General features: G+C 40.7%; 1 protein-coding gene across 2 annotated transcripts in view; it reads left to right on the top strand.

Moving 5' to 3' along the window:
• The window catches only part of NLGN4X (neuroligin 4 X-linked), a 294,535-nt gene that overhangs the window by 112,031 nt on the left and 168,194 nt on the right, over positions 1-14,310 (top strand). The window contains exon 1 of one of the 2 annotated variants that reach the window (XM_044432636.1): positions 1,977-2,075. The exons of the other annotated variant lie outside the window; for it this stretch is intronic. The gene's annotated coding sequence lies outside the window, so the exon portion shown is untranslated. Of the gene's footprint in view, positions 1-1,976; positions 2,076-14,310 lie in introns of those variants that run through there. 2 annotated transcript variants of the gene reach the window in all.

Genomic DNA, 14,310 nt, shown 5'->3' on the forward strand with positions numbered 1-14,310 from the left:
TCAACCTTAAACAACAATATAAAATTGTCAAAATGCAGTGTTTACCTTTTATCTAATCTAGTATATATAACTACAAATTCTGAGAGAAGGTGTTGGGAAAGAAAAAGGTGGAAGAGGCAGGAGGGCTTATCTCAAAGCTGTCCTCTCCAGGTGTTCAGGCGGATAGTCTGCAACTTCTCCAAGGGAGCATGAGTTCAGAGCTTCAAGAACCAGCTGAGCCTGGTACAATCCTTGACCTCAAGTAGTACAGTATAATCGTATAATATAAAGTTTATAAGGTATGGGAATGATCCACTTTCATCCAGGTGGGCTATGTGTCAAGAGGAAACTTATACAGAATTTTTGGCACCCACTTCTTCCTTTAGTCTTCACCAAGTCGATGGGTAGATTATCACTGGGGAGTTGGGAAGATTTCTTTCTATGCATGTGTTAGAAAAGCCTCAATTTCACATTAATTTCTCAGTGCATTGTGAAATGTACTTCACAGCATGGGCATGGAAGCTGCTGATTCTGTGGGTGTTTCAACCCCAATAAGAAAATGTCCATATTGTTCTACCCACTTTGTTACCTGTGGTGGTCTGGTTATCAAGAACTAACCAACCCCACGTACCACTGCAAAACAGTCTCTGAGAACTTCTCTAAACTGGAATTCTGCACCTCGGCCTGGCAGTTTAGTAGTTCCCATTCAAGTAGGAAAATGAATAAAAGTGGCCATGTGTTTTGCAGAACAAAAAGTGTGGGGCACAGTCATAAGAAGAGACATGGCCCTTTTGTACCCCTGCTAAGAAAGTTTGATTTCTGCAGGTTGTGTCATGGTGTCAGGATCATGGGATGCTTCTTTCAAGAATACCCTCATCTCAGAATAACCTCAGTGTAGTCTTCTGCTGGTTGATTATGGACATTTTGGAGCTTATAGATGACATCTGACTACCAACTGCTATAGAAGATGGTGGCGATGACTTAACCAGTCACAGCTATAATCTTAAAGAAGATTCATAGCCCCTGCTCCTTATCTTCAGAAAGGAAGCTTAATTCCATATTATGGGATGTGTGCTGGGGGGCATGTGGAAGCACGCCATCTTTGGCATGAGAAAACTATCTGTCCAATGCTGCACAACCATGCACTTTTATGGGGGAGGGGCCTGCGAGTGAAAGAGAGGATGGAAGCATAAAATTGAAGCCAAGGGCATGTGACTGGAGCTGCAGTGGGATTTATTCTTCCCCACACCCATGATGCCCTGAAGTGCAACAACTGGCCACTGTTTTGACAAGTTTGGCAGATGCACGCTGCGACGTCTGGAGAGCTGGCACTACAGGGTTAACTGTGTGTTGCGCAAGAGATGCTCGAACGGAATGAGGCAGGGACTTACGAGGGGGGCGTCCTTCCTTCTAGTCCGTTAAAAAAATATCTACATGTGTGAAAAGCCCACCTGTTCAACCATACAGCCACCCTCGATAATTCTGTTACAGCGGGTTTGCACTGGGATTAGATGCTCTTTGCATTAGGTTGTAGATGTAGATATGGTTTCTGTAGTGATGTGGCAGACTGCAGAGATCTATTGGCTGCTGGCTTTGTAAATTTCATTCAGTTTGGTCCAATAGCAGAAGGAGAGAGACTGGTACAGCCTGGACCCCTCTCCCTCTTCAATCTCGCTTTTTCCTGCCGATCCGTCTCTCTGTCGCTGTCTCCCTGCATAGGCAAACAGACCTCTTCTTCGCACATCCCGTCCTCCTTCTCCTGGCGCCGACTGTAACGCATTTTCCTCTTGAATGTAGGTCATTTTCCGCAGAAAGCACCGGGTTCCTTCAAACCTAGTGCGGTTGCCGGGCTTTTTGGTGGTGGTGTTGGTTGGGTCGCTTCCCCTCCCCCCCCATACACACACAGCTTCTTTGGGGGGTTGTTGCATTCCTTCGGAAGAAAAACCGTGCTGGATTTCACCAAAAACGGGGGGGGGGCGAAGAGAGAAGCTGGTCTCCGGTCAACCCTGTTGTGTGGTATTCTTCTAGTATTCGACTGGAAGAAAGAGGCTGGAGAGGACCCTATTTCCTATACGGCTGCAGCTCTTTCGGGAAAGGTAGGTACATAAAGAAGTCTCTCCTCTTCCCCGCGCCCCCCCCACCCGGGTTGCAGCTGGTACTCCAGAGAGGGATTGGATTGCTGCAGTCCTCTCTACGTTTGTTTTGTGTTGCATTTTGCTTTTTGACCAGCCCGAAGCAGGGAAACACTTCTCTTTTCTTGTTCTTCTTCCCATTACGGATGATGGGTTCGCGCGCGCACAGAGACACGCAATCTTCCCACCTCTCTGGGTCACTGTGATGAACTGATGGGGGCACTTTGCTGCAGTCAGCTCTTTGGAAAGGCTCTGGGGCTCTGTGTGAGATGTTTACAAAGTAGCTCTGCCTTACAGGCAAATAAACAGAAGAGTGTGGCGGGGAGAACAGGGGGGTAACATCTGCAGTATGGAACCGGAGAGAGGGCGCGTTGCTACAATTTCCTGCAAACCATGGTGCGAGGAAGCGGACCTCATGGACTGCTGTTGGGAGGTGGGGGCGGGCTGGGAAAATTGCAAAACTGGCACGCCGAGCCTTGATTTACTCCCCCCTCCCTCTTCCCGCTAGGAAGGCATTGTATGGTAGGGATCTGGGGTTGCCTGAAGGCACAAAGCAAGTCCTTTCCCCCTTCATCTTTGGTTCTGTTGGTGTCCCCCCACCCACCCCGTTTTCCTTCTTGCTTCTGTTATAAAACACGGGGATAACACATGGTGTTGGCTTACAGGCCGGCATTTAAGTGGGTTGGTCCTCTCCTCTTATTTATAGTTTCTTCGATGGAGCAAATAACATCTTGGGGACGGGGAAAGTACGCGCTTTCTCTACAAAGGAAATGGCAGGGCTGCTGGGGAGAGGGTCGGGGAAAGAAGCACAGGATTGCGGGATCCTCCGAGTACGGACGGGGTGGTGGTTGAGAAATCTCTGCACCTTCCTGGGAGAAAAAGAGCTGCTTCCTCCGCCGCCGGCATGATTTATCGAGGCTGACGACTCTTGACTTTCCAGTGGAAAGTTCGGAAAGCCAAGATCCGGTTCTTTTGCCTCCCACACCCTGCTCTCGCCTAAATGCCCAGCATCCAGGGCTGTCTCCGCTGTTCCCTTCCTCCCCCTCCGTCTCTGCACTGCAGCTGCCTTCATTTTCCTACCCCCCCCCCTCCCCACGCTCCTTTCACTCTGCAGGGCGTTGTGAATGATGACCTGTCCCTTCTGCGGCCACCCAGGAGTAGGGTCATAAGATCGGGTGCCTAACTTGCTACTCTCCTCCCCCCCGCCCCCCGCCCTTAAGCTGAGCTATTGTCTTGTCGTCGTCTCTTCCCAACCTGTGGGTTTTCTCTGATGTTTCAGCTTGCCAGGAAGAAAGACCCCCGTGGGGAGGAGGGGCAGACCTGCCCCCCCTCCCCCGTCAAACCACTGCAGGCGCATGGAAGTTCTCCATGCAGACAGGTTCCCCTCCACAGGCTGCTCCTTTTTGGCATTGAGAGACTCAGCAGCTGCAACTACCGCCACCCCTCCAAATGGCCAGTTCCTTCCTGAAAGGTTAAGCTAGCCAGCTTCAGTTCTCAACACCCTCTAGCATGTCTCTCAATGCCCAACTTCAGTGCCTTTGCTTTGTCACCGATTCTTCAAGCTAAGCTGCTTTTCAGTGGCTCTCCGTATTTTCTAGCTTTTTCCTGCTGATCGCAGCTGCCACTGCTAAGGGTATAACCCCAAGGTAAAGAAAAGTGAAGGCACCAGTCCTCAGCCCCTGCAGCAATAGTTAGCGATCCTGTTTGATCGGCTTTGCCTAGGGGTTAACTTGAGTGCAGCACAAGACAGGAAGTACTAGAGCTTTAAGAAGCCCCATCTTGAGCTGCTAGTATCTTTGAAATCAACACACTAAGTTGAAAGAAACTGGATTTCCTTCTCTTACCTTCCTTCTTCCCAGGTGCACTTCTGGTTATTGGAGCTTTTCAGGTTTCCAGGCTTTCATTTTGATGGATATATATTTTCAGGGCAGAGATGGATAGACTCATTGGAAGGCGGTTGTTTGCAGTGACTGATTATGTTCTTCATCATTTAGGTCTGTAACAGTTTTTCAAGGAAATAGGGGAAATAAATAAAGCCAAGCTCATTACTCTTATCATGAGACTCTGTAACATTTTAAATCTTAGAACAATAATGAGATAACCTTATTTGCCCTGGGACTGTCTTAATTTTTATTCCAGAAAAATAAAAAAGGAAATAAAGAAGGGAAAATGGAGAAGAAAATCAACTTCTTTCTTTCCTCCTTTCTTTGGGCAGAAACCACCAGGTGCTGTTCTTGCTAGAAGATTCCACAAGGTGGTAGTGTGGACACTTCTTAATAATGTGTATTTTATTTATTTTGGGGGGAGGTTTGGTCAATTGCTTGAATGGTTTTATTTCCATGTACTTTCTGTATCTTAAAAGACCCATTGTATGTCTGTTTTGCAAATAACAAAAGCTGGATTGTTTTACAAATCATGGGATATTCATCTAGGCCTTCTCTCCTATCCATTAGCTATGTCTTCTGGAGAAACGGAAAAGATTATGAGAATTCAAAGTTTATATATAAGCATTGCAATAAGAGCCGGATTTGGTGTGTTTTTGACAAGATATAGCAGTGATGTCAAAGGATATGCAACAGAATGAAAAATGGAGCTTTGGCTCTTGGCTGCTTTAGATAAATCAAGTGTTCTGGATTAAACTGTAGCAGGTCTGGTGATTCAATAACCAGAGGCAAAAGCTGATGTAGCTGTTGCATCCATTCTGCTAGCTGTCTTAGATGTGGTGCTGAGTTCTTGCTGTAGCCTGTGTGTGCGTAGCAGGTTGCAGCCCTACTGATGCAAATCACCCTGCTTTTCTGTAGTTAAGTGATTGTATAGAAAACTGACAGAAAGACATGAGGAGAGAGGATACTCTTGCTGTCGCTATCACTGAGGGAAGAGTGAAAGAGGTTCCTAAAACAGAGGAGATTACACATGCACACACACGCGCACACACAGGTTTAAGGTGGGGCATGCATAAGGCAACACAGAAATGGCAAGGTCAGAAAGGAAAGGGCAAAAGGGCATCACAATTGGCAGTATCTCATACAGAAATCACTCAGTTTGTTTGCTTTTAATCATTTTCACTTTCTGAAATTGAGGACTCAAGATTAATGGAAGGCCAAAAGTATGTTTCTTGTGTGAGACAAACAGGGGTATTAAGCCATATTTTATTTCCTCACTATTAGTGGACTAGGATATGTTTGATTGCATTGTTCAGTTTTAATTTACTAGATAAAATTCTTCTTTCTTTGTATTTGAGTTCTCTGGTCTTTAGATAAGTGGTTCTCCTGGCAGAGATGCAGTTGCCCTCATCTCTTATTTGGATATAGAATTGCACATTATTGTATAAAAACATGTTATGCTAATTCTATATAAAGAGTTGAAGATGATTTACCTACAAAAGTATAATCACCTATATTGGCATATACATAAGGTAGTAGTACCTCAATAAAATAACAATATATGGAAGTATATTATGGCTGTTTTACTTAAGTTTTTTTAAGGCTTAAGTTTCATTCATGAAGAAGACCTGTAAATGCATTTTACATTTGGATCATAATTCTATAAAATGCTATTTCTCCCAAGCTGCTTCTTCCTGGTAGATTCTCATTATTTATATAATATTTCAAGGCTATTACATAATAAAGACAACATGAGGAAAGTTGTTGGTTCACTATATTGTAAATTGTTAGCTTAAATCCATGTGTTATATCACAATATTTTAATTCCTGAGTTAATGGTCAATGTAGCTACAAACCTACATGTTTGTAAATAATAATTTGAAATAGTGCAACTAAAAATTAAGTTTCCCATCTGATAGGTTAATATTTATGATGTTTTTATTTTATTTTAATCTCAACAGAAATAAAATAAAATAATCTCTTAGTTGAGATTTTTTATTTTGTTAGTATCAGGAAAGAAATGTTGCATGACCATCTTTGTTTCAGAAATATTCTCTTTTGAAACCATCCAAAATACATCCAGTGATCTTTAATAGCCTGTTTGGCTCCAAAAGAACAGTGATAAAAGGTTTGCCAAAAATGGATGTCTTAATATGCACATGGCAGTCTGAAGTTCATCAGCAGTCTCAGAAAGCAGTAAGTCAGAAGGAAGAGTGGCTTGCATGCTGCCTCCATAGCGAGAATGGTCTTTCAAAGAGTGGCCGTTTCTTGCCATGGAGGCAGGAGAGGGTACACTGCTGTTTTTGATGGGTCCTCAATGCAGCTGTTACATAGTCTTTGAAAAAGAAGTGCTATTATTTGATCAGCTGAATCACTCACACCTGTATGGGACAGCATCTCTGCATCAATCCCACAGAAGGTTCTGTCATTCTGCTCTTGTATGGCCCAATACAAAAAAATAATAAAAAAGAAAGGGCTATGAGACTACAATTCATTACTATGTGTACGCATAAATCACTGAAAACCTAGAAAAGGAAAAAAGAGATTGATTATAACACTGGACTGCAAACACAGAACTGACACTGAGCCATTCTGGAAAATAGTGGGGCTCTCATTTCCACCTGCCGCTGTTCTTCATCACCATTCAGCTCAGGTAAACTCAAGCTATGTTTGTAAAGCATTTATGTTATGAACCATTTTGATCCCCACATCTGACAGGGTTTTGTATTCAATTCTTTCACCTTTTAATGGGCCTCATTCTGTTTGCATTCGTAGTTCCCTGACCTGAATTGCAATGGGAAAAATGCTTGTTGTCTGATGGAAATGAGATTTTATTGGCACTATTCCTGGAAATAATAGATAGTGAAAGCCCACTCAGTATATCTGAAGGTAAGGGAGAAAAATAAGGGCAGTGGGGAGAGAACGACAGCTGGGGAAAACAGTACGGGGAACAGAGTACTCATAAAGTTGTTATTTATGTTTTGCAAACATTAAGAACAAAAATCCTTTGTGCAGTGTGTACAGAGGTTGTTTTGCTTTTTAAAAGAATTCTTATTGCTTATATTTCATCTTACCCATATAAGATGAAATATAACTATATGAGTTAGGCCCCTTGGTGGATTTCCATTGTGTAAGCAGGATTTAAATTTATGCTTCATCCTTCAAGTCCCAGCACTTTGTCCAATGAAGCACATGACATTATGACGGAAAGGGTGTAGATCTAAACATAAAATCAACAATCCAAATACCTGTTATATTTCTGCAAATAAGCAGGTTTTAGTGGGATTTCCTGTTCCTGATTTATATTTCCATCAATCAAAACAGTAAATTATTTTTAATGCCTCATACTTAATTATTTTAAAGAAAAGATGTTAAGAAATCTTAGAAGATCTAAGGGGTAAAAAAGCAGTGGACTCAGTGCTGGTAGGTTGGGGAAAATATTCAGATTTTTTTTTCCTACAGAAGTTTTAGCAAAGTTCCAATTTCTGATAATAGAAGGAATGGAGGTTTATTTCTCATGGTTAATCTTTGGACCTTATCACCTTTGATCTACCTATGCCATAATAAGAATAAGCAGAACCTATATATGCAAACCTTACTGTTTACATTCATTGAGATTAAATTCTTAGGTGTGTAATAAAACAACATACACACATCAATTCAATTTGTTATGTTGCAGATTCAGTGAAACATTATTTTTGCAAAATCCGATCAACTTAACTTTGCATATGCTATTTTTCTTAATAAAAATTTCCTAAAAGGAAAAAAGGCACACACAGCTGCTTCTCCTATCTTTGTATTATTTAAAGACAGAAGGGCCCCCTAAAATTCTGACTTAATAACCTTCTGTGTCCTTCTATACCATAGTTATCTGAAAGTTTGCCTCACATGGTGATATACAATTACCATGGGAACTGCTGGCCTACCACTTTCAGGATCCTTTATCATTGACTAGGTTGGCTTGGAGGACTGATGAAAGCAGTAAGATAGGCTATCAGGAAGGCAACTAATAGCCTCCTTGCACACATACACACAAGTTGTAAATAAGAATGGCTCTGGGAAGGAGAGTTTTTCCTATCTAACTTTCTAGAATTCTCCCAAGATTGCCAATGAATACATAGATTCTAGACAGAATTTATCAAATAAACATGATATACTTAATTTCCAAAACAGTTTTTAACAAAGTTCCACAGTAGACAAAACACAGAGGCTGTTACCTCATATGGAACAGAAAATGGTTAAGGAACAGAAAACAGAAAGGAAACATGAGGTCAGACAAATTGTCAGCAGAGCCTGATAAATAGTTCAAGTGACTTTTTCAGAGACTAACGATTACCCTAGAACTAGTTATATCCAGTGTGTTTTCCATCTCTGAAACAACATTCCTCAGAGACAGAACTCTGCCACAACATCAGTGTATATTTACTGTGTAACATCTTTCAGTGCAATGGCTGAAGTCCATTCTGGGGCAGATCTTAGGGTCCAGATTCTAGTAGAGTGGGGTAAAGACCAAAGGTAGGGGGTCAAAATTACCATCCAATTTTTGCCAGGAACTAAATCTTAGGAGAGTCATTTCAACCTTCCCAAATAGAAAGGAACACAGCAAAGCTAGGAAACTACCAAATGATCAGTGAGCTGGGGAGAGGAATGATATCTTTACTGGGGAATCCTGGAGACTAGTTTAGCCTTAAAGGTAGGATTATTCCATTTCACCTGGCATAGTGTTCCACCCATTTCAAATGGTTTGTTCTTTCCTTTACATTTTCAGTCTTTCAGATGGCCTTGCTATGATCATGGTGAGATAACTGCTCTCAAATTGTTTTGGCCCCTCTTAGTGTAGAGTGCACATTTCAGAGGGTGAACTGAACTAAAGGTAGAGATGGCGTTGTGATATGTTGGCCAGAGCGTTAGACTGATGACCTAAGAGATTTGGGTTCTAGTCACCACTCAGTCATGAATAATTGGGTGGCTTTAGGGCAGTTAGTCACCTTAACCCTTAACTCCCCCCCCCCCCGGGTTGCTGTTGTGAAGATGAAGTAGAGCTATGCAAGTCATCTTGGATTCTTCACAAGGGAGTAAGGATGGAATGGAATGCTATGTAATACTACTACTAGTAGTAGTAGTAATAATAATAATAGCATCTTCCTTTGTCAAACTCCTAAGTTCATTTAGCTACTTTTTCAAATCAGTGTGTATTTTTTTAAAAAGTAAGAATAGAAATTCCTGCACATTTCACCTAATATGCACATTTTGCCCAATACATGCATTTTTGAAAACCATTTGTTCAGGATTTTCACCATACACATTTCTGAATTCAGATAAGTGTGAATGCTGAGCAATAACTATTCTGGGTATTGCATTTTAGGAGTTTAAGAAGTGAAATTTTGGTAGGTTCTCAGGATATAATCTTCTCCCATTCCCTAGCTGAAAGTCACCCTCAAAAAGCATGAATACGAATTTCATTTCAGTTTGGCTTTGATAATTATTTATAAAAATTCATGAAATTATTGATATTTGTCTCTCTCTCTCTCTCTCTCTCTGTGTGTGTGTGTGTGTGAGAGAAAGAGAGAGAGAGAGAGAGAGAGAGAGAGAGAGAGAGAGAGAGAGAGAAACTGAACCTGAGAGTTGTGCCTATCCAGGCTCAGTGCTTTGAAAAAATTGCTATTACAAATCTTAGTCTGAGTCCCTATGCATTAAGAATTTTGTGCAGAACTAGAGCTGTCAGCTCTTTTTTTCTGATGGATATTTCATCTTAAACAATTATATGACACACGAATTATACTTTTTTAATTTGACTGGTATGAATAGGTGTAAATTTTGTTTCAGTTCATTTTCATAAGAATTTACCCAAATTCACAGATTTCTTCATGTCCAGGAGAGAAAACACTTGAGATTAACAAAGGTGAATGTAGGGTGAGAATATGAAATTGATGGATATGTCCAAATCTTTTCTATACATTCCTATAATTGTGGATTGGCAAAACTACATCAAGGGTGTCTTCTCCATGGCTGATCTTAGCAATGCACTTTCATTGCACTGTTTTAGTTCCTCTTTTAATATATTCAGCTTAAGATGGCTTCACTTACATAATGTGGTGGCATTACCTAGACTTCTCTTTCCTGTGATATTTTTCTATTTGATGGAGGTGTTGAAACTTTTAAGACAGCCAAGCTTTGAAAATTAATGGAGCTCTTATTAGAAACACATTATAGAAAATATCACAATGAGCTGATTAAATGACTAGGCTGAGGGAAGAGAAAAATGCACTCATTATTAAAATGACTTTTTTAAAGTATCAATTTATCTGTAGTTAGAAGGGGCCCATTTTGTTGGATTTTGGTAATAGCAGAAGAAGGCAAGAAATTGTGACTGAAAGTAAATGGAAAATAGCAGACATAATGAGACTATTGAACATCTGAAAAGTTTAAATCTATGCATTATTAAAAGTATGAGCCTGAGTGATGTATAAATGCCCAATAGTTTTTTAAGCATAATTTTATATCTTATCCAAAGTAGGCGTCATGCTTTACATTAGCAAATATACTGTGTCTATGTGGGCTTCCTACAAGTGAAGAGTAATATGATCCAAAAGGCTTAGAGTTGTAGTTTCTGGAGCAGGCACAAGGGTAGTCCTATGTACAGCACATTCCAGAAATCAAACCTAGAAGTTACCCGTGTGTTCACCACTGTTTTCAGGTAAATCACCTCCAGGAATGAACATAGCTGGTGAATCAGTCAAAGGTGTTAATAATATTCTTCACTTCTATTTGTTGTTGTTGCTCATCACAAAGTCGTGTCCGACCCATCGCAACCCCGTGGACAACAGTCCTCCAGGCCTTCCTGTCCTCCACCACTTAAGCTGGGTCAAGCAGCAACCCCAAACTGCAAGCAGTCTTTCAGAGGGATTGTGACCTCATCTAGAATCAGTTGGACCACCTGTATTCGTACCATTCACCACAAGCATCTCTGTTTTGCTGAGATTCAACTTCAGTTTGTTTTTCCTTATCCACCTTTTACATCTTTTACTGTAAGACCTTCCCAACATGGTAGTAGTTGGACTGTATATAAAAGCCATAAATGAATAAATAAATACAGCCAATTACCAGCTTCAGGCAGTCATTTTGAGGAGAAACACTGTCTCTAGAAGCAGTAGCAAAGAGAATTGAGGAGAAATAGATCTGGATGTCATTGCAGTATTGATAACACACAGTGTCATCCCCTCTGGGGGTGATCTATCCCAGTGGCTTCATGTAGATGTTAAACAGCACAGGAGATAAAATGAAGCCTTGTGGGGCTCTACACGTCAGCTTCTTCTTGGAGGCGTGACACTCTCTGAGCGTCACCATTTGGAACTAACTTAAGAAGCAGGAACAGAAGTGCTGCAAGCACTCCAATTCCCAACTCCTTCAGACAATCCGTAAGGATAGTCCGGACAATTGTATTGAAGTCTGCTGAGAAGTTCAAGAAAACCAACAGGGTCACACTCCCCTTGTCAATTCTGAGCCATAGATCATCCACTAAAATGACCTAAGCAGTCTCAACTCTGTGTCCCACTCTGAACTAGTTTGACATGGCTCCAGAAAATCAGCATCACTCTTGACCACCTAGAGACATCACAATAACCTCACACAGAAATAGTATACTTATGACTGGTCTCAAGTTGTTAAGGTCCAAGTGGTTCAAATTAGGCTTCTTAACGAGGGTACATACAATAGCCTCTTTCAGGTAGGCAGGCAGGAACCTCTCCAAGGGTAAAACATAATAGCTCCCTCAGTGCCTCCACCCACTGGTCTACTGGCCAAGATAGGCATGGATCAAGAGGGTGGCTAGTTTTTCTCACCAGCTTAAGCAGCCTGTCACCATGATCAGGGCTTGAAATTGATCACCATTCATAGAGTTGCACTGATACCTCTGTGTTGATCTCCACCTCCAGGATCACATCAAGCTTGGCCCTTATCTGGCCCTTATCTGAGGAATTTAATCTGCAAAATGGTTGTAAAAAGCATCACAGTGAGACACTGATGGTACTAAAGATAGATTAGGGGACATTGGGCTTGAGACATTTCCCTTACCATTTTTCACAGCTTGCCAGATGTGAACTTGCAGATGTGATATGAGCAGAGGAGACCCCTTCTTTGCTGTTCACATCACTATCCAATAAAGCAAAGAGACTGTCTGTAAAGTGTTTTGTCAGATATGAGTCCAGATGTACACCATTGACACCCTTTCTGTTTCATGCATCAAAGTTCCTTTGTATGCCAGGGAGCTGTTTTGGAAGCAGGACAGAAAAGCAATTATGTCTAAGGCCTTAGTCAATCCCCAATTCCATTTTTTGACCAAGGACTTGACAGACTGTTGGCAGAAATGGCCAAAGATCTTCCTAGGGCTGACTGGAAACCTATTAGATCCATAAGTCTTTACGTGCTAATAGGTCCCACTCTAATAGGTCCATAATTTCTGAAGAGACACTAAGAAATACAGAGAAGAGATTTAGCTATGATATGTTGGTCTATTAAAAGTAGTATTTCCCGTCAATAAATTGTTTTATTGGGGAGTTCAGGTTAATATTGCCCACCCCAATTTCCTGGCTTTGAATTACACAATCATGTATATAAAAAGGTAATTATACTGCTTTTGGTAAATTAGTACATGATGGCAACAGATTATTTGGGGGCAATTAGAAGTAGTTGTTTGACTATAGTGGACTGGTGTACCTGGAATAACACATGCATGTCCTACACTAGGTGTAATTTGTGTAAAACATTTTTTTTTTTTTGTTTACTATTACTTACCCTTCAGTTACAAAAGAAAGTAGTAACATTGTCTCTGTTAACTTCGCAGCATGTTATAAGCTCCTTGAGATAATGCAGATTAGGTTAAAATCATGATGGTGGAATGGTTTTGGTCAGTTTACTTAGATGATAGCAATGAATTCTAAAGAGCTATGTTTAGCCTATCTGTCCCAGACAAGACGTTTTATTGAGGTATAAGCTTTTAGGTCATTTTGTCAGTGAAATTAAGTGGAATAAGCTTACCTAATAGGGATCAGTTTCAAAGTTTAGCTTCAATATGTGATTTAAGTAATTTCTTTCCTTAAAATGGTATCTATCTGCCTTTGAATGAGACAAGCAATTTCATAAACAAAGGTTTCTTAGGCCTTTCTAACATTGTTTCTGCAAGACCAAACATGGTCTTTTTGGCAGGAGTGCCTTTTGCTCAAGGAATGCATTTATATATTGATGAGTCAATTTGCAAGATGTAATGCAGCCAGTGATATTTTCAGTATACTATGTGTTGCCAGTCTCCTTTAGATATATGAAAAAATGAAGATTAGCATGTGCTATCTCTCAGAATGCAGATTCAGTTGTAAATTTTGCACAGCTAAACAGGCAAGAAGTAGTACTTGTGGTTGTAAATTAGGTAATTCACCCTTTCTGTAGTAGGTCTTTTTCCCAAATTAGAAATGCTGGGTGCTATGCAGATATTCATCCATCAGATTGTATATTCAAAAGAATTATGCAATTCTGACAATCAGCAATTGTTTAATGTATTGGTACTCATGTTATCCTTGCTTGTGAGGAAGAAAAAAATGATACCAGTGAAAAAAAGAAAAAAGAAAAGCACCGTGGGGGGGAATCTTCTGTATTGATAAAATGCTGGACAGCAACAATTGTTGGCTTTGGTAATTACGTTACTGTCTTTAGTTGCTTGCATATTTTAAACAGTGCAAAAATAAGATATTGATACAGTGTTGACTTTGGCTTGATTTAAAGTGAATAGAAATGGAAATAATTAAATATCAATTACTTTTACTGTCATACTTCTGACACATATTGCAGAGTATAATCCTTTGCTACATCAGGACTGCTGGTAGATCTTGCTTCTAGTAAATTCTATAATAATAGTTGAAGCTAATGGATTAGGCACAGTTAGCATCAGAGTCTACCATCTAGAAAACATTACTCAAAGAGAAGATAAGAAGAGACAAGAAGAACTAGTAGCAGACCTAAGGAGAAATAGGGGTAGACCTCTTTGTATGTTTGCTTTGTGTTTTGTTTTTGTTTTGCTGGAATTCCAAGATGCACCAGCTGGAACTTGAGGCAAAAGGCACAGTTCAAAGTCGTATTCTGGTGCTCATCTTACTATGTAAGTAAATATGTGAGCTACAAGTGGGGCCATATGTACCTCACTGGTTGCAGCTGGGAGATTACAGTCACTGAATGATTGGGTTGCATTGCACCCATCAACAGGGATCCACATTGTGCACCAGCTGAAGTTTCTGGACAATCTTCAAAGGCAGGCACTTACATAAGAT

The sequence above is a fragment of the Varanus komodoensis genome, unplaced genomic scaffold, assembly GCF_004798865.1.
Source record: "Varanus komodoensis strain SLA01 unplaced genomic scaffold, ASM479886v1 scaffold1, whole genome shotgun sequence".
Classification (NCBI taxonomy): domain Eukaryota; kingdom Metazoa; phylum Chordata; class Lepidosauria; order Squamata; family Varanidae; genus Varanus; species Varanus komodoensis.